The sequence below is a fragment of the Salvelinus namaycush genome, chromosome 7 (assembly GCF_016432855.1).
Source record: "Salvelinus namaycush isolate Seneca chromosome 7, SaNama_1.0, whole genome shotgun sequence".
NCBI classification, from domain to species: domain Eukaryota; kingdom Metazoa; phylum Chordata; class Actinopteri; order Salmoniformes; family Salmonidae; genus Salvelinus; species Salvelinus namaycush.
Genome location: NC_052313.1, coordinates 8646263 through 8663546, shown reverse-complemented (window position 1 = coordinate 8663546; position 17284 = coordinate 8646263). Strand labels below are relative to the sequence as shown.

The window sequence follows — 17284 nt, the reverse complement described above, 5'->3', positions numbered from 1 at the left end:
TAATGAACGTATGCTCTGCAGCAGAGGTAACTCTGGGTCTTCCTTTCCTGTGGCGGTCCTCTTGAGAGCCAGTTTCATTATAGCAGTTGATGGTTTTTGCGACTGCACTTGAAGAAACTTGAAAAGTTCTTGAAATGTTCCAGATTGACTGACCTTCAGGTCTTAAAGTGATGATGGACTGTCATTTCTCTGTGCTTATTTGAGCTGGTCTTGTAATATGGATCTGGTCTTTTACCAAATAGGGCTATCTTATGTTTACCATCCCTACCTTGTCACAACACAACTGATTGGCTCAAAGACATTAAGAAGGAAAGAAATTCCACAAATGTACTTTTAACAAGGCACCCCTGTTAATTGAAATGCATTCCAGATGACTGCCTCATTAAGCTGGTTGAGAGAATACCAGGAGTGTGCAAAGCTGTCATCAAGGCAAAGGGTGGCTAATTTGAACAATCTCAAATATAAAATATATTTTGATTTATTTAACACTTTTTTGGTTACTACATGATTCCATGTTTTATTTCATAGTTTTATGTCTTCACTACTTTCTACAATGTATAAAATAGTAAAAATAAAGAAAAACCCTTGAATGAGTAGGTGTGTCCAATATATATGCACTTCCAGTCAAAAGTTTGGACACACCTACTCATTCAAGGGTTTTTCTTGATTACTTACTATTTTATACATTGTAGAAGGTAGTGAAGACATAAAACTATGAAACTTTATATATATATGTGTACACATACATAAAAACAATGGCATATATATATATTTAAATCAATTACAATATCCATCTGTACCTTTGCCAAATTTGTGTGAACGAACCATCTCAAATAGTACCCCTGGCATAATAACAACCAATCTTTCTTTGGCTTTATCACTGTGCTATTCAGTATTGAAATGCCCTGAGGTATAGTAAGAACTCACCTTTTAAATAAATATCCTATTAAGCATATAGTAGTGAATTCAGGGGGTAGCCCCGACCCAGGTCCAGCAACTGTCAAGCGAACACCTTAACCGTTAAGCCAAGCGATCGCTAGGGTGTCCCCATGGTTCTCTATATCGAGTCCCTCACATGTTCATAGCCTCACACCCGCCATCCCACTTCTGACACCAATGTAGCGAATTTGGGAGGGTAGACCAGGACTCGAACCTGAGGTCGCTACATTATGTTTTCCGTAAATAAGCAATTCACAATATAGTTCTACCATGAAGCAGGAGTTTACCTGTGATTGAAGAGATGTTTTTTCCTAATCCAAAACCATAGCATCCTGTCTGTCTATGTATAATAATGTGAAAGATAATGAGTTTATATCTTCTAATTCATTAAAATCATCCGAGGACAGGTATTTGAGGTATGCTCAGACACGCACATATGCACTCATGCTCACAAACACAAGCTCAAACATAACGAATCAAAGACGCAGCATAAAATCATGGTGGTCAGGCATTTTAGGAATTAACATGAACATCAGTAAATACTGTAGAATCCCTCTGTGTATTGATCTCGTGAGCAAACGCCTTCAAGCCAAGAAACACAAAATGTTCTCTTTGTGTCAAACCAATTTCATCAACTCCATCAAAAGTGAACAAGTTGGGACAAGTTCTAAGTTGAGTTTGTGTGAGCTACTGTATACCAAACCAAACAGGCTCCAAAACAAGCTATACAGTCGGTGTGTGTCTGTGTAGGAACCAGCCAAACCAAACCCGGCTCTCCACAAGGTCCCATCTCGCCTACAGTCCTGATTGATCGCCTCCGCAATCAGCTATTAAGCTCTAGTGATCATCCAGAGGAGGGGATCTCTGCTCTCCGTCAGCCCAGGAAAGGTCTCACTGGGCTGGGCTAAGTTTGGCCCAGGGCTCATTGGAGGAGGTTAACTCCAGCATAAATAAGCATTTTTGGAGTCATTACAGGGATTAGACAGTGATTTGCCTTCAAGGCACCAAGAGGCTGCCAGGGGTTTCCTATAGTTTACAGCCTGACTTATAGATTATAGAGAGAGAGGACCACCAAGAGTATTTCTGTGAGTGTGTGTGTGTATGTATATTTATGTGTGTGTGTGTGTGTGTGTGTGTGTGTGTGTGTGTGTGTGTGTGTGTGTGTGTGCGTGTGCGTGTGTGTGTGTGCATATTTTATGTGTACAGTGTGTGTATGTGCATGTGTGTGTGTGTGTATGTGTGTGTGTGTGTATATTCATGTGTGTGTGTGTGTGTGTGTGTGTGTGTGTGTGTGTGTGTGTGTGTGTGTGTGTGTGTGTGTGTGTGTGTGTGTGTGTGTGTGTGTGTGTGTGTGTGTGTGTGTGTGTGTGTGTGTGTGTGTGTGTGTGTGTGTGTGAGAGAGAGAGAGAGAGAGAGACAGAGGAAGTGTGATTTTCTCCAATCCGAGCCCCTGGCTGGCCCCTTGATCTTTTGCATGTTTTTGTTGAAAAGGGATTGGGGGAGTTTGAATGAGAGATGGAGAGCGAGAGCGGTGGGAGGGAAGTGTGCATGTTGATTACTAGAACTTTCCTTATTTTCTCTTCACTTAAAAACAAAAGAGACAGCCATGAGGTAGTATTTTGTATTATTATGTTATTATTTGACCATCAATTGAATTGATTCAATTTTAACCTTGTAGAAACTGAATTTAGGTTGAAATAAAAACGGATGCTAATTTCGTTAGCGTGATGAACAACATCAGATATTCCTCCATTATTTAATAGTCTGTCAGTCAAGTTTCTGGATTTTTCATCAGCACAAGGCCAATTTGTTGCAGAATCGACACGTTCCTTCATCAAATACATGCTCTGTGTTTCTCCACAGTCACTCAGGACGGTCAGTGTGTGTGTGCTCACATACATTAAACATGGACAGACAGGTCCACACAATCTAAGTCATCATCATCGTGTCTTTCCTGTTTCAATTGTCACCCAGAGTATCTCAAGTAAAGAAACATTGCTCGGTTATTAAAGGGGCCCTCTGAGACCCTTTGTATGTGCATCTGTGTGTGTGTGTGTGTGTGTGTGTGTGTGTGTGTGTGTGTGTGTGTGTGTGTGTGTGTGTGTGTGTGTGTGTGTGTGTGTGTGTGTGTGTGTGTGTGTGTAAATGTCTGTACACCTCAGTGTACTGAAGTCCATTTACAGTGCGTAAAATAAACGAATGAGCGGTATTTGTTTCTTTCTGGTCCTGACGAGAAACCTCAGGGGAGGTTCTCTTCTGCGCTGTTGAACCAATCCAGTCAATGTGGAGGAGCAGTTAATATGGAGTGTTGCCTTATTAACAGAGATGGAAGAGGAAGTGTGACACTATAACATCCATAGAGGGTGATTCACTGTGACCTTGAGTGTCACCAACGAAAACACGGGTTTTGTGTGTGTGATGTCATCAGTGGAGGCTCCTAAGAGGTGGAAGCGGAGGACCATCGTCCTCAGTGAATTTCATAAAAATGATAATTTTTAGATAAACTATACTAAATATAATCAACAAACAATTGATTAAAACACTATTTTGCAAAGAAAGTCTACAGTAGTCTCAACAGAACTATGTAAGGTAGCACCATGGTGTATCTGGAGGACAGCTAGCTTCCGTCCTCCACTGGGTACATTGACTTCAATACAAAACCTAGGAGGCTCATGGTTCTCACCCCCTTCTATAGACTTACACAGTAATTATGACAACGTCCGGAGGATGTCCTCCAGCATGAACTGACATGTTGTCCACCCAATCGAAGGATCAGAGAATTAATCTAGTACAGAAAGCATAAGCTACAACTAGCTAGCACTGCAATGTATAAAATGTGGTGAGTAGTTGACTCAAAGAGAGAGAAAGACAATAGTTGAACAGTTTTAAACAAATTAATTTCTTCCAAAATGAAGAAGAAGCAAGAGAGAGAGAGAGATTGTAATTTTTTTTCAGTTTCACTTTTTTTCAGTTTCACTTGTTTCACTACTGAAACACCCTGCTCAAACAGAGGGACGCTATGTTAGCTAGCCTTTTCTCAATAGGGGGTGCTGTTTGCACTTTGTAATAATTTCGTTCCCAAATTAAACTGCCTCGTACTCAATTCTTGCTCGTACAATATGCATATTATTATTACTATTGGATAGAAAACACTCTCTAGTTTCTAAAACCGTTTGAATTATATCTGTGAGTAAAACAGAACTCGAGTTGGAGCAATTTTCCTATGAGGATGTGAGAATGCTGAATTCTGCAGGCTGTTCTGAGGTCGGTTTATTAATTTGCCTGTCTTCTATTGGTTGAGATGCACTGCATACGCCTTCCCCTGGATGTCAGCGAATAGTGAGAATTGAAATGGAGTTGCTGGGCAGATCTGAGAGCTTATAAATGGGCTGGCAACGTGGGGTGCTCCCTTTCTTCTCTTCGCCATGACGCAAAAAGGACCTCAGGATGGCCTTCTAGAAAGCTCCCGTTATAGCCCTTAGATATATCCGGCTCTGTTTTTATTCGATATAGGTGTTAAAGACATCATAATGTTGTTATTTTAAACCGAGTTATATCAGTTTATATCAGTATATTGCGATTTTTCGGGTATTTATTTGTGCTGCGTTCTAGGGACTTGGACACGTCTGGCCCACATGGCTAATGTTTACTGCTAATTCCAACGTTGAAGGCGACAATCTACAACCGAGCAACGATTCTTTTGGAAAAAGGACAACTTGCCCAAGATTCTGATGGGAGCTCATCAAAAAGTAAGAACTATTTATGATGTTAATTCGTTGTTCTGTTGAAAAACTCATATTCCGCCATGAATTTCGGTGCGGTCTCGCTTTAACGCACGCTGTATGTCGTAGTAACGTTAATTTTAAAAATCTAACACAGCGATTGCATTAAGAACTAATGTATCTTTCATTTGCTGTCCAACCTGTATTTTTTAGTCAAGTTTAGGATTAGTTACTGATTAGATTAGGTGCCTCTCCCAAGATTTCTCCCGACATTTTGTTGGCAGCTTGGCTACTATTCTCATTGTATAACCACGATTTGTGCCGCTAAATATGCACATTTTCGAACAAACTCTATATGTATTGTGTAATATGATGTTATAGGACTGTCATCTGAAGAAGTTTGAGAAGGTTAGTGAAAAAATTAATATCTTTTGCTGGTTTATTCGTTATCGCTATTGTTGGCTTGAATCAATGCTGTTGTGTGGTTGGCTATTGTAGTAAGCTAATATAATGCTATATTGTGTTTTCGCTGTTAAACACTTAAAAAATCTGAAATATTGGCTGGATTCACAAGATCTTTGTCTTTCATTTGCTGTACACTGTGTATTTTTCATAAATGTTTTATGATGAGTATTTAGGTAATTCACGTTGCTCTCTGTAGTTATTCTAGTTGCTTTGGTGAGAGTTGTGATGGTGGCTGCAATGGTAAACTATGATTTATACCTGAAATATGCACATTTTTCTAACAAAACATATGCTATACAATAAATATGTTATCAGACTGTCATCTGATGAAGTTGTTTCTTGGTTAGTGACTATTTATATCTTTATTTGGTCGAAATTGTGATAGATACCTATGCAGGAAAAAAATGGTGGGAAAAAAAAGTTGTGTCTTTTGCTATCGTGGTTAGCTAATAGAAATACATATTGTGTCTTCCCTGTAAAACATTTTAAAAATCAGAAATGATGGCTGGATTCACAAGATGTGTATCTTTCATCTGGTGTCTTGGACTTGTGATTTAATGATATTTAGATGCTAGTATTTACTTGTGACGCTATGCTAGGCTATGCTAGTCAGCTTTTTTACTGATGGGGGTGCTCCCGGATCCGGGATTGTGTGCAAGTAGAAGTTAACTGGCTGTGACTTTCCAACACAAATGTATTGCCACCTGTGTAAATGCTTTCCTCCTCCTCCTCTGAGGATGAAGAGTAACAAGGATCGGAGAACCAATGCACAGCGTGGTAAGTGTTCATGATGAGTTTTAATAGAACAAAACACTGAAATACAAAACAATAAAGTAACGAACGAAAACCGAAACAGTTATGTGTGGAACATACAGACACGGAAGACAACCACCCACAAAACACAACAGAAAACAGGCTACCTAAATATGGTTCCCAATCAGAGACAATGACTAACACCTGCCTCTGATTGAGAACCATATCAGGCCAAACGAGAAACCCAACATAGAAACACAAAACATAGAATACCCACCCAACTCACGTCCTGACCAACTAAAACAAAGAAATAACACAAGAACTAGGGTCAGAACGTGACAACCTGGGCCCGCCGGTGTAACTGCTTCCTGGCTGTACATTGTAACATGACTGCATTATTGTAGCGTGTATACTAACGCGTTAACGGTAGCTAACACTGTTCCGTACATATTTTTCTTACAGTGGCATTCAAACGAGGCTGCGATGAAAAATGCAATAAAATGCAAATTAATTACTTAAAAATCATACAATGTGATTTTCTGTATTTTTGTTTCAGATTCCGTCTCTCACAGTTTAAGTGTACCTATGATAAAAATTACAGACCTCTACATGCTTTGTAAGTAGGAAAACCTGCAAAATCGGCATTGTATCAAATACTTGTTCTCCCCACTGTATGTAATGACACATTATATTAACGCTTTATATAATTTTATAAAACATTTGGTGGTGATAAGTTGGGTGCAGAAAACTGCTTCCCCACATGGCATATCTCCTCCTATTTTTTCAACCTTTATTTAACTAGGCAAGTCAGGTAAGAACAAATTATTATTTACAATGACAGTCAGTTAACTGCCTTGTTCAGGGCCGGAACGACAGATTTTTACCTTGTCAGCTCAGGGATCCAGCATACCTTTGGTTACTGGCCCAACGCTCTAACAACTAGGCTACCTGCCGCCCCATCACTAGCGCTCAGTAGACTTTGCTTCCCCCTCCGCCATTTTTAAAAAGACCAGGTGAAGTGACTCTTGACGCAGTAGTAACACAACACAAAAAGCTGTTAATTTGTCATGTCAGCAATGGTGTAAAAATGTACCCAATTGTCATATTTGAGTAAATGTCTAAAAGTATTTGGTTTTAAATATACTTAAGTATCAAACGTAAAAGTATAAATCAAATAGCCTAATCCACTAATTTGAAGGGGTGTCCACATACTTTTGTATATATAGTGTAAGTGCGTGAATTGGACCATTTTCCTGTCCTGCTAAGCATTCAAAATGTAATGAGTACTTTTGGGTATCAGGGAAAATGTATGGCGTAAAAAGTAGATTATTTTCTTTTGGAATGTAATGAAGTAAAAGTATTTTAAAAAGTAAAGTACAGATTCCACCAAAAACGACTTAAGTAGCATTATGTTTACTTCAGTACTTTACACCACTGGCCACAATCAACCGTTTGAGGCATGGTCGTCCCCTCCCTAACCCCCTCCTCCAATCTCTCACCCCCTCCCTCACCCCTCCCTCTCATCTTTCACCCCCGCTACATCCCGGACCACCTGGGGCTTACTGAACACTACTCGGATACCCAAGATCCTCTTTGTCAGAGACGGGAAGCTCCACTTCCTTAGGAACACCAGGAAGTTGATCAGATTAGCTACCTGGGGGAGAGAGAGGCGGGATGAGGAAGCAGCTAGCCAATCATAACTCAGACCTGCACTTTATGACTTTGCTCTATGACCCTACCTGGGTAAGGCAGGTGACCAGAGAGAGAGCTCGACGAAGTCCCTGACGCAGACCTCCATCGGCCAGGGGACCACCGCCCATCCACAACCACAGGGAGAGGAGCAGACTGTTGGATCGCTCTGTCAGCCAGTGGGGGCTGATGGTCAGCAGGGCCCAGCCTCTGTCTCCTTCTCAGGGCCCTGCAGCGCTGGGAAAGAGACAGAGTGTTGTGGCAGCAGAGTTTCATCATAGACTGGCCCACCGTAGCACTGTTGGGTTAGACTGTGAACCTCCAGGGCAGGAGCTGGAGCAGGGCATTGAGTTCAGGCTCCACGGGGGTGAACAGGCCTGGGCAGAAGTGTTGGAAACACTTGGAGAACTGGTTCCACACCAGCTGGTCCAGAGAAGATTACAGCTCAAAGGCATCCAGCTGGTTGATCCTCAGGACAGGAGTCTAGGGGTCTGGAGCTGAACCTGAGCCTCCCTCTGTTGGGGGCCTGGGCTCTTCTGGTGGGGGCCTGGGCTCTTCTGGTGGGGGCTGGAAAAGAAGAAGAAGAAGAAGATGATGATGATGATGTTGATAAGAATCTATTTGTACTTGCAGGCTACATCACATGCCTGCAGTATGCAATTAATATATTTATCCAAGGTGCTCCACAGTATCATACTGTAGGCCTAAATCAGAGGCAGCAGTGGCAAGAAAAAAACTGTCTTGGAAGGAAGAAACCTTGAGAGGGACCAGACTTAAAATGAGGACCAGCCTTAAAATGAGGACTCCATCCTATTATGCATTTTTTTGTCACACCCTGATCTGTTTCACCTGTCCTCGTTATTGTCTCCACCCCCTCCAGGTGTCTCTTGTTTTCCCCAGTGTATTTATCCCTGTGTTTCCTGTCTCTCTGTACCAGTGTATTTATCCCTGTGTTTCCTGTCTCTCTGTACCAGTGTCTTAATCCCTGTGTTTCCTGTCTCTCTGTACCAGTGTATTTATCCCTGTGTTTCCTGTCTCTCTGTGCCAGTGTATTTATCCCTTTGTTTCCTGTCTCTCTGGGCCAGTGTATTTATCCCTGTGTTTCCTGTCTCTCTGTGCCAGTGTATTTATCCCTGTGTTTCCTGTCTCTCTGTACTAGTGTATTTATCCCTGTGTTTCCTGTCTCTCTGTACCAGTGTATTTATCCCTGTGTTTCCTGTCTCTCTGGGCCAGTGTATTTATCCCTGTGTTTCCTGTCTCTCTGTACCAGTGTATTTATCACTGTGTTCCCTGTCTTTCTTTGCCAGTGTATGTATCCCTGTGTTTCCTGTCTCTCTGTGCCAGTTCATCTTGTATGTTCCAAGTCAACCAGTCCTCCCAGTTTTGACCCTTGCCTGTTCTGGACTCTGTACCCGCCTGCCTGATGATTCTGCCTGCCTTAACCACAAGCCTTTCTGCCACTCTGTACCTCCTGAAACTCTGATCTGGTTTTGACCTTTTGCCTGTCCATGACTATTCTCTTGCCTACCCCTTTTGGATTAATAAACATTGTAAGACTCCAACCCTCTGCCTCCTGTGTCTGTATCTGGGTCTGTATCTGTGTCTGTATCTGTGTCTGTATCTGTGTCTGTGTATGTGTCTGTGTCTGTGTCTGTATCTGGGTCTGTATCTGTGGCTGTATCTGTGTATGTGTCTGTATCTGTGTCTGTATCTGTGTCTGTGTCTGTGTCTGTATCTGTGTCATCTGTGTATGTGTCTGTATCTGTGTCTGTATCTGTGTCTGTATCTGTGTCTGTGTCTGTATCTGTATCTGTGTCTGTGTCTGTATCTGTATCTGTATCTGTATCTGTGTCTGTATCTGTGTCTGTATCTGTGTCTGTATCTGTGTCTGTATCTGTGTCTGTGTCTGTATCTGTGTCTGTATCTGTGTCTGTATCTGTGTCTGTATCTGTGTCTGTGTCTGTGTCTGTGTCTGTGTCTGTATCTGTGTCTGTATCTGTATCTGTGTCTGTATCTGTGTCTCGCCTTGTGCTTGATATTTTTACTTTGGAGCTGAAATCACCTTTCACATGTAAAACCCGCCCTAAATGTGGCAATTGAGCATTGCGATTCGAAAGCACCGGGGGTCTTAAGATGCACATGGACACACACACACAATCTCACACACACACAATCACACACACTCAGGGTCTTAGCTGAGATAGGGGTGTGCGGACAAATCACATCAACAGGGATTAGCCTAACGGCACAGTCTGGGCTACACCGTAACCATCCGCCAATGTGGAACTTCTTTACTCCCCGGAGCACTCTATATGGGATCGTACCACTGTGACGTCTGGATGATGCCTCACTGCTTGTGTCTGTGTTTGTCTGTGTGAGCCCACATTTGTATCGTTCTTAGTTTATCTCTCTCTATTCCCCCAAATGAAATGCTTTATAAATGGAAGGCTGAAGGAGAGAGGGATAGAGGGAGAGAGAGAGAGAGAGAGAGAGGGATAGAGAGAGAGAGAGGGATAGAGAGAGGGAGAGCGAGACCATCCCTACAGAGACGTTTGTGCTGTGGTGAACAGGATTTGTTATGTGGCTTTAAGAGATTTCAGCTCTGGAATGGAAATATGGCAGCTTCGACTGAAGGGGTCAGTCGAGATATTTACAATAGATTCGCTTGCATTGTAATAAGCAGCACTGCAGTGCTTAGAGTTTATTTTGGTACAGAAAAACAACCTGCAACGATGATGTTTCAACAGACTTCAGATGACACAGTTAGAAAATGAATTAAAAAAGGAAACATTTGCAATGAAATAAGTAGGTTGACATTAAATATTCAACGTATAATATATTTTCAACATACAATTTATAGTTTGTTATGTCACACTATTTGGGCGACTTAGCTAAGTAGTCCTTGGTATAGGTATAGTAGCCTCCATCTGTGTGTCTGTGTGTGTATGTGTGTGTGTGTGTGTGTGTGTGTGTGTGTGTGTGTGTGTGTGTGTGTGTGTATGCACATGTCTCCATCTGTGTGTGTGTGTGTGTGTGTGTGTGTGTGTGTGTGTGTGTGTGTGTGTGTGTGTGTGTGTGTGTGTGTGTGTGTGTGTGTGTGTGGGTCTGTGTGTGTGTCTCCATCTGTGTGTCTGTGTGTGTTAGGCCGGGGCATAGTTCTAGATAATGCCATACAGTAGCACGGTGCCACACAGCCGCACAGTGCCGTACAGTCGCACAGTGTCGTACAGTCGCACAGTGCCATGCAGTACCGTATTGTGCCATACAGTAGCACGGTGCCACACAGCCGCACAGTGCCGTACAGTCGCACAGTGTCGTACAGTCGCACAGTGCCATGCAGTACCGTATTGTGCCATACAGTAGCACGGTGCCACACAGCCGCACAGTGCCGTACAGTCGCACAGTGCCGTACAGTCGCACAGTGCCGTACAGTCACACAGTGCCATACAGTACCGTACTATGCAATACAGTAGCACGGTGCCATACAGCCGCACAGTGCCGTACAGTCGCACAGTGCCGTACAGTTTCACAGTGCCGTATAGTACCGTACAGCCGCACAGTGCCGTACAGTCGCAGAGTGCCGTACAGTACTGTACATTGCCGTACAGTTGCACAGTGCCAAACAGTACGGTACAGTGCCGTACAGTACCGTACAGTGCCGTACAGTCACACAGTACCGTACAGCCGCACAGTGCCATACAGTACCGTACAGTCACACAGTGCCGTACAGCCGCAGAGTGCCTTACAGTCGCACCGTGCCATACAGTCACACAGTGCCGTACAGTACTGTACAGTGCCGTACAGTCGCAGAGTGCCTTACAGTCGCACCGTGCCGTACAGTCGCACCGTGCCGTACAGTCACACAGTGCCGTACAGTACTGTACAGTGCCGTACAGTCGCAGAGTGCCTTACAGTCGCATCGTGCCGTACAGTCACACCGTGCCGTACAGTCACACAGTGCCGTACAGTACTGTACAGTGCCGTACAGTCGCACCGTGCCGTACAGTCACACAGTGCCGTACAGTACTGTACAGTGCCGTACAGTCGCAGAGTGCCTTACAGTCGCATCGTGCCGTACAGTCACACCGTGCCGTACAGTCACACCGTGCCGTACAGTCACACAGTGCCGTACAGTCGTGTTTTTTCTTCACTGGTTGCCCTTTTCTTTTGGCAACAGGTCACAAGAAAATAACAGTTCTCTGTCTCTGTCTGTCTCTCTCTCTCCCTCCCTCACTCCCTCCCTCTCGACAGAATCTCTGTGGCCTGGTACTGTTATTGAGCAGTTTACAAGTTATGAATGAATATGTTATTTGGGAACACAGTATTGACAGCCAGCTATCAATAGTAATGTATCTATTGTCAGGGACCTGTCAATATGAATGTAATTCTGATGGAAGGGGATGAGAATGATCTTAGAGTCAGGCTACTGTAACGTCTTCTAGACAAACACACCACAGCAGGATTACTATCGACATCTACCCTCAGACTCTCAGCTCTATGCCAAATACATAACAGCCTGGCACTTTAGTCAATTCTCTCAGCCTATGAAAATTAAGCAGTGAAATGTACAGGGCTTTCACAGGCGAAACTGGAAATCTATGACGCTTACGTAATCATCAAAAGTTACAGATCAATGGACTGTGTTTAGGCATATTGTAAACAAAGGGACATACACTCACAGAGACATGAACGAGCACACACAGCTCATGTGCAAGCATTGATCAAGAACTAGTGACTTCATAATTCTTTCATAAACACAGAGAGAATGCCCTCTCCTGCAGTTAGTGCGAGAGAGAGAGAGAGAGAGAGAGAGAGAGAGAGAGAGAGAGAGAGAGAGAGAGAGAGAGAGAGAGAGAGAGAGAGAGAGAGAGAGAGAGAGAGAGAGAGAGAGAGAGAGAGAGAGAGAGAGAGAGAGAGAGAGAGAGAGAGAGAGAGAGAGAGAGAGAGAGAGAGAGAGAGAGAGAGAGAGAGAGAGAGAGAGAGAGAGAGAGAGAGACTATACCGGTAGGCATACTTCTCAAATCCATATAAAACAAGCCAAAAGCTAGTAGCCTACACATTTCATGGGGTGACCTAAATGTAATGATTTTGAAATTCTATATTAACGATTGTTGCAAACAACAGCATTTCGGGGATATTTAGGAATTTCTTAGTAAAGGTCTAAGGTCAAATTAATCTTCACTGTCAATAGAAAACATTCGAACATACTGCCACAAAAACAACTCTAGCACAAATGGTTCATATGGGACAAATACCACTCCTACGCCATACAACATAATAGGATAAAAACATGAGCGCTCCGTGGTATCCAAACTATAGGCCTAGTCTGCTGCTCAACTTTAGGGATTGTGACTACTCGTGCAAAGTGACGAATGAGTGACAGATAAGATGTCGGCATATCTACTGTCACCCCCACCCCTAGGCATCATCTTGTCGGCTAGGACTTACTGGTGGAAAAAGGGATTGAAAAAAAGTAAAGGAGTGAAAACAGATAAGCGCAAACAGCTTGACGACAACACCTTGACCTTCAGTCTGTCTGGCCATCACTACCGAATAGGGACAGAACATTCCTGAAGCGAACGTAGCATTTCAGCAACAAAAAAAAAAGGCTATTAGGAATCCAGGGAATTTGGAGGTTGGCTAGTGGCTACTCTGTCATCTTGACCTTGAGGTTTTGACATAGAGAGGGAAGGGAGTTGGAGTCTTCGGTCCCCTGATGAAAGGATAGATCCATGGACCAGTGATATTATCCCTATCTCTATATTACCTGGGACCAGGAGTTTTCCTGATTATGTGTAGGCCCACTTCAGATATAACATGTCTACTATAATTATGGGTCTATGCCTGGCTTTGTATAAACAATGTGTTATGCATTAAACTCCTGGCTTAGACACTCGTACACAAATACCAAGGCAGTTAGCTTTGCTTGTTAGCCTACATTATCTGAAGTCATATATAAACTGTTATACTTGGCTCTCCTACTGTGGGTGCCCGTGTAGTGGAATGTCTGTGTGAGACGTGGCATGGTACATTTGAATTACACCCTACATTTCTCCTCCCATGTAAATTAATTTGTGTAACAGGTCTGGAGAATGTAACCTTGCACTCTAACATGGGTATTGTTTTTTTATTATTATATATATCTTCTCTCTCTGGCCAGGCAGTGTTAGGCCTACTGGTGTTCTCTCAATGAAAACGGATGAGAATGTCAGTTTGTCATGACCATTACAGAGATGCTAAGATTAACCAGGCGGTAAGACGAATAATAGTCTGTTTCATAAAAAATGGATGTGTGTAAATGCATTGAGGGGGTCCTAGACCCTGGTTCCCCCTCTTTCCGTGTGCGTGTGTGGTGCACTCCAATGCTTTATCAAGACCTTCCTGCTCCTCTAATCACCAAAGACCATACGTAGCCAGATGGGCCAAATTAATGCCTGACACAAAGATTTGTGCTCTGCTTAACCTGGTTTGCTCAGAACGTAAATTATTTATGAGAATTAATTGATTTTTGTGAGTATGAAGGTGGAAGATGGAAAGCTTGTATGAGTACAGCAGGATTTGCAGGAAAACAACTTAAAAACTCATGAAACATTTAGGAGGCCAAGGAAGCGAATTAAATGGTGAAGCAAGAACAGTTAATGAGAAAATGTAAGTTGTGTCTGATGAAGTGATGTGCGACTGCTGTGGCCTAACCTCATGCAGATAAAATGTGTAGCGTTAAGAATATTTGATCAACTTATCTAAGCCCCTGTCTTGATGCATGACGGAACACACAGGGCTGTAAAAACAGTGATGTGAAAACTTTTGTTCTCTCATGTTTTATCAGTTGCACACAGCAATTAAAACGATTGAGCAAATGGAATGCTTAATGTGCTAGTGTGCCAGAAAGACGCAGGCTTGGGAAGACCCAATGGGATGTTGTTTCTCTCTGAAGCGGACAAAGGAAGGCCGTAAAAAATATGTCTGGAACAGCCACTCACTGCAGTAAAGATCTGTCACAGAAACGTGCTGTGTGTGAGGCATGTTAGAGAAATCTATAGTTGACCTCTAGTTGAGATCACTCCCCAGTTTAACTTAACAGATGTCCTTAAAAACCCACTCAATGTTCTAAGTGTTCAGCCTCTCTCTCTCTCTCCCCCCATCCAGGGTGTAATCTGCTCTAGATTATCTTGATAACAACACTCATTCCTAGTTCTTCATTCTTAAAGTCCACACAAATCAGTAATTTAACAAAAAACCCAAAGCTCCTCCATTTTGATAATAAGCCAAGAGTATTACGTGATATTCAGTCAGAGGATTAGTTTAGCACGAGGCAAAATGGCCAGCCACAGAGCGACTGTAAAAGAGAGATGGAATGGAAAAAATAGGAATAGAATAGAGGGTGATGATTGAGAGGAGAGGGATGGAGTGAGTGGGCTCGATGAAATCTATGAAATCAACTTTGCAGGTGTGGAGGTGCTTGATCTCTGACTCTGATTATACTCTGTTACTGTGCAAAAATAATGACATCTCTCTCTCTCTCTGCTTTTAGACTGGCCTGGAGTGAAGTACAGCTGAAATTGTTGGAGGTATAGCTTAATCAAATGTACAGTGCACTGATCAAGACCAATGGGGATAATTCCTGTGATAATATAGTTTATATATTGTTTGTAAATTACAGCCTCTGGTTGATTGTATCTTGATATTCAAGTGACGTGTTCTTGTGATATTCAAGAAAATTCTAAAGTCATGATACAACTGCAGCTTGCTGTCAAGGTGAAACACGTCATTATAATTTCTAGCAACACTGCTACACTGTCATTTTGGTATTTTATTTTAACCCCCTAGAGTGTATTGATGCACCGGTGTGTCAATCTAAATAACATAATAAAAAAATACCCCATCAAAATCTGTCAGTTTACACGTTGGGCTGTGTCCCAATCCACCGCATCCGCCATGTCGCCCTTCTGCATCTGCGGTAGAAAATGGCAGAGCTACAGGCTGTTTGTCAGACCAGGAGACATCCCCCCCAAAAATCTATCTTCTCATGAAACGTCTCTAGCTACAAACTACACTGAACACAAATGTAAATGCAACATGTACTGTTGGTCACATGTTTCATGAGCTGAAATAAAAGATCCCAGAAATGTTCGATATTCTCAAAAAGTTTATTTCTCTCAAATGTTGTTTTACATCCATGTTAGTGAGAATTTCTCCTTTGCCAAGATAATCTATCCACCTGATAGGTGTGGCATATCAAGAAGCTGATTAAACACCATGGTCATTACACAGGCTCCCCTTGTGCTGGGGACAACAAAAGGCCACTCTAAAATGTGCAGTTTTGTCACACAACACAATGCCACAGATGTCTCAAGTTTTGAGGGAGCATTTAATTGGCATGCTGACTGCTGACTGCAGGAATGTCCACCAGAGCTGTTGCCAGATAATTAAATGTTCCTTTCTCTACCATAAGCCGCCTCCAACATCGTTTTAGAGAATTTGGCAGTACATCCAACTGGCCTCACAACCGCAACCCACATGTATGGCATCGTGTGGGCAAGCGGTTTGCTGATGTCAACATTGTGAACAGAGTGCCCCATGGTGGCGGTGGGGTTATTATTTATTATTATTATCCGGTTCTATATAGAACCTTAAGTGGTTCCATATAGTACATGAAGCAAACATAGAACTCTTTTTGGTTCTATCCAGAGCCTTTTTTTTAGGAGTGTAAGAGGTCAAAGAAACTTAATTCTTCTAATCATTTTTCATAATAAAATTTACGTATTTTTTTCCTTCTTCCCGTTATATCTGATCAGTGAACATGTGATTGTTCAACTGAATGAATCAACAATAGGTGGATCCTTCTCAGGTACAATTGAATTGTGTTTTCAGAGAGCAGCAGGGCTAGCAGGATGCTGTTTGCCAGAGACAGCAGCCTTCATAACCCCTGATCATGTGGATAACAGACCTTGATACATTAAATATTACTACTATCTCTCTCATCGTCTTGCTAGTGACCTCTGTTTCACATGCACATAGCTGATAGATCGTTTTTAATCATTCATTAACAACCATATATTCAATTATTCACTTCTGTGTATTTGTATAGATGTTGCAGAACATGAAAGTGGTGTTTATTGAGGGGTAAACTAACTACATTGACTTACAGGCTACATTCCTATATGTCCGTTGTTTTAGTTGATGAGTTGAGTTGTGAAGATCACCAGCCCTTCATCGATTGTGTAATAAATACCAAAACAATTTGATGAATATTCACCTTTGTGAGGGTTCCTTGTTCCTCAAAGCCATTTATAAACTGGGTAGTTCGAGCCCTGAACGATGATTGGCTGACAGCTGTGGTATATCACGGGTATGACAAAACATTTGTTTTTACTGCTCTAATTACGTTGGTAAGCAGTTTATAATAGCAATAAGGCACCTCTGGGGTTTGTGGTATATGGCCAATATACCACAACTAAGGGCTGTATCCAGAACAGTCCTTAGCCATGGTATATTGGCCATGTACCACACCCACTCACGCCTTATTTTTTAAATTTAATTGGCAGAAATGTCACCTGAAAATGTACATTTTCTAATGATTCCAGTCTCGTCTCCATCCAATAAGAAGTGCATCTACTTTCCCCTTGCCTTTGTCTGGCTATGGGCCAGTACAGGCTTCTTATCAGAACTCAGGATAAGACCCAAATGCAGACAGTTCGATTCACAGAAGTTTATTG

The 17284-nt window shown here is 42.4% G+C and overlaps 1 pseudogene; it reads right to left on the bottom strand.

Annotated features, from left to right (window-relative positions):
- Positions 1-7386: 7386 nt before the first annotated feature.
- LOC120050503 lies at positions 7387-15505 on the bottom strand (annotated as a pseudogene).
- Positions 15506-17284: the final 1779 nt, after the last annotated feature.